A 4413-nucleotide genomic window follows, 5' to 3' on the forward strand; every position below is an offset into this window, starting at 1 on the left:
TGGAATATATGTATATATGTATATTATATATACATTGTAATTTGTTACTTCTGTAACTATTAATTTCTTTACTTGCGCACCACGTATCGCGCCTAACTCGTTTGGTTGTTTATTAAATTGTTTACATATATAAAGTTTCAATTATAATATAATGCAGATACAAAGTTTTAATTTAACAATATATATGTAAGTAATATAACTTCTGTATTTCTGAACTTATATATAATCCCTTTAACTGTTTATTTTACAAAATCTATTGCTTGTACAATATCATCGTTGTGAATCGAATATACATATCGCGTAATTGCGTCTGGTTCAAAATTTAATTCTCTCTTTTTCTCAGCTCTATCCATCGATGAGTTCGTCGTGAATTGCAAAGTTTTTGTGGTAAATGTCGCCAACCAAGTGGCACTGAATTTAATGATATATGCACCATCGTTGCAACAGCAAAGTGGTTCGAAACGGCGCACCGATCGTGTCTGATCGATGTTCGTGACTACTACTACTGTCGTTATACTTTTCGGCCGTTCAAATTTACGTTTGATCTGACATGGGGCGGCGAGCGCGATGTGATTGCATTAAAATTATACACCATCGATCGTAGCCTATTAATAAAATCAAATTTCCACGTTGCAAGTGCGATCGACCCGCGGTCACAGTCGCCGAAATCAGATCCCTGCTACTACCGTTCCCGCTGCCCGAAGCCAGAAATTGATACTTGATCAAAACCTGATTGTCTATAAACTAACAAACTTGCTATCCTTGTTGTTCACTTTTTCAAGACATACTTTCAACTTCTGCCTCAAGTTCCATAACCGCGCAGGAAGTTGCGAAAAAAAATCAGTAATAACTTATCGCACGTGCGCGAAACAAAAAGTTGAGGCAGTTTCGGTAGCATTGCGTCATGCTTAGACATTACTTGCTTTCGTCGATCATAAGATACGAGTATTTTTATATAGATCTCATCGCCGAAGAAATTCCGATTTATCTTGTTCGCAAGCGACACTTTATGCTATAAATAGCAATGACGAATGAACTACCGCAATCTATTATTACTAAAGAAAAGAACTTTTAAAGGTATAAAAATTAAAATAGAGATGTAAAAAAAGTTAACTAATTTTGATTGACAAAATAAACAAAATTAAACACAATAATAAGTAAATAATAAATAAATAATAAAATTAATTATTTGGAGGTTAAAATTATCTAAATTCTTGTTTCTTAGAAACGTTTAACTTATCTATTATAATTATATAATTATTAAATATGTGATGTATATTATTTTAATAGGTAATAGATTATTAAATTATTAATGTATAACTCTGAGATATATATATATATATATATATATATATGTTTCCTTTTGAATATTTTCATGATACGTTTCTACAGGTCTAAACAAGTAGATTTGTCAAAACACAGAATCTGCGTAATAAAAATCAGTAATCTTGTGAATGTGTTTATCGATCTTACGGACATAGCTGGCTTTCGTTTTTTCACATAAGATCAATATGCGTGCTGGGTTTCTTGTAACGTTCAATGTACTCGTACATGGATAAGGAAAAGGCGATCGATGCAGCGTGTATTTCTTTGATATCGCGTCACGCGAAGCGGTAAAGAATATATGCGATTTGTCTTCTCGGTTAGATAAGCCAGTAGCACATTGCATCGTATCTCAACAAGTTCTGTCAATCGAAAGTAACAATATACACAAATTGAAATAAAATTTATGATAGAAAAGTGATTAAACTTCTTACAGAACGCATAAATAATTAATTCTTTTTCCACTTCTATTTGATCATTAGAGACGGCGCTAAGCTATTAAGCGCCTTCATGCCATGCTTAATTCGTTTAATGTGTTACGTCATCCCTGTTTATCATATTGCCTTGTTATCAGAATAGTATTTTTTTAAATAAATTTATTTGTTTGACACATTAACATATAACTGGTCAAACTGAATCATTTGTGTCCTCCAAAAGCCACCAATTGATGAAGGGGACCTCAGAAATCGAAATCGATTATTGGAAATCAAGTACAATTATTTGTATTAGGAAAGTTGATTAGTCGCCACAACTGCGCCCCGCAGACTCGTACTGACCATCGATTTGTAACTACAATTATTTTAATATATAATTTAATATACAATTATTTTTTTTAATTTTTAGCTTAATGTTACTGATTTTATTTTTATTATCTTGTACCTATCTAAAAAGAGCTATTCATTCAAACAGTATTATAAACAAAAAGATTTCAGATTCAGTAATCTTTAGTCATGTTTAAGTGGTATTTATCAGAATTTTTTTTTAATTTCGGAGGAAATTTATCATCGGAAGGAATTTAACACTTCTTTTCTTACATCTCTTTAAAAATTATAAAAAATGCTAGAAAAGCCCTAGGAAATTCTGATTCTTTTATCTTCGTTAAAAATTAAATTTCTTATTGTACATTTTATAAAGATTTTATATTGCATAATATTCTTTGTAAAGGAATTACTTTAAAAACTATTTATTCTTCCGCTTAAAATTAAATTTCCTACGTTGCTAAGCAATCGTATGAGATGACACATGTACGAAGTGCGCTAACGCGATTTCTCGACTTATCATTAGGCCCACTTGACCCAGAAAACCGCAAAGAGTACCAGTCACACGGTTCTGGCCTCAAAAAGCTCTCTGGATTGCATCTGCCATTATTTTCGAGCAGCTTACGGCAAGAACGAGAGCGTGCGGAAATTTACAGACGGACATTCCTCAGAGCGATTAATCCCCGATTCTCTTTACTAACTCTGTCGCAGTTTCGCTTCTTTCGCTTCACCCCTTTTGTTTTCCACGCGCTTTACCATCCCTCGTAACCGCAGTCAACGTGCTTCTCTCGTTCTTCTTCTTAAGCGACTTATGCGTCCGTGCGAGAAGTCAACCTTGTGAATCTTATACGTGCGGCAGTGCAAAATGTTCAGCTGCTGTGAGGACGATGATGACGATGATGATGACAACGACGGTGGTGGTGGCGGCGATGGCAACGGCGACGGCGGCGACTATCACCGCGCGCAGCCGATCGATGGCCCAGTGCCACTTCGCGCACACAGCCCGTCCTTACTCCCCTCGCTCATCCCCTCCTACTCCCACCCTAACGATCTGTCCTCATCGTGCACCCTCTCGGGGCGCGCGGAAAAGGCCTTTCCCGCACTCCGGCCCGCGAGCGAGCGCACCCCCTACCTTCCTCGTTTCATCTTGTCCTCCTATGTTCGCTCTTTTCCACTCTATTCTGCGTTTTTCATATGCATCTCTTCATCTTTTATGATCTTCTTCTACTTTGAGCTTCCTTTCGATATCGCGTTACGCGTTCCTTACTATATCCTTGGTTGATTCTTTTTTCAAGAGGATCCTCGGAATTTCTGTTTTGTGCAACCAACCGTTTTTTACCTCGATCGTACCTGATATTTTTATTCTGAATACGTTGCATGTCTTTTTTGTGTTTCTTTGAATTCTTTTTATTGTACCAAAATGTTAGTTACGAAAAAATTCTTTCTTTTAGTTCATCTTTTATTTTGTATATATTTTCTAAGTCGTTTGATGTGTGTCTCTCATACATCTGTGAAGTACTTTTTTTAATATCTGAGAAGATTCTTTTCGTATAATTTGTATTCAAGAACTGGAGTCCTTTAAGCTGCCAACTCAAATAAGGGAATGTTTGTCACTCTGTGAGCATTTATTTTTCGTTTTATTTTTCCATACGTTCTCAAAGGCTCGGTGCTTATATGTAACGCGAGCCCTCCATTTTTTCCCAAATAAGTAGACTTTCCTCCTGTGCCTTCTCTGGGCTTTTTATTCTTTTCCTCTCTACGAAACGAACGTCCGTCACGTAATGTGCTCGCCATCGCCGTTGCTGATCTAATCGCAACCGTGATAGCACTTTTTAGCCTAGCTCTTTGCGAACTTAATAACATAAAGCGCCGTTTCTCCTCTGCAACCACCGTTTGACCGCCGTAGATCTTTTTTCCCCTTGGTTCGGTCTCCTCTTCATGACTGCGCCGCGCCGGCTGGTCATTACTGTGGCTGCCTCTCACTTCGATGTTTTTTTAACTCTTTCAGTCTTCCACCTTTCTCTCTCTCTCTCTCTCTCTCTCTCTCTTTTTTGTTGATTGCGATATCTGCTTTTCTCTTTATCCTCCTCTTCTCTATATCTCAATCTTTCTTTCTTTCTTTCTTTTCCTCGCTTTAATATCTCTTTACTCCTCTTCTTCGTCCATTTTCCTCCCTCTTATTGTTTTTCATTCTTCCTCTTTATCTCCTTTGCTAACGTCGACATTTGCCTATCTCTCTACCTTTGCCTCTTTCTCTCTTTCCCTCTGGTTTTCCCACCCCGTCCCAACATCACCCCCTTCTTCCACTCCTTCTCCCTACCACGGCAAAACG

The sequence above is a fragment of the Temnothorax americanus genome, unplaced genomic scaffold, assembly GCF_048541705.1.
Source record: "Temnothorax americanus isolate GAGA-0224 unplaced genomic scaffold, ASM4854170v1 Scaffold25, whole genome shotgun sequence".
NCBI lineage: Eukaryota > Metazoa > Arthropoda > Insecta > Hymenoptera > Formicidae > Temnothorax > Temnothorax americanus.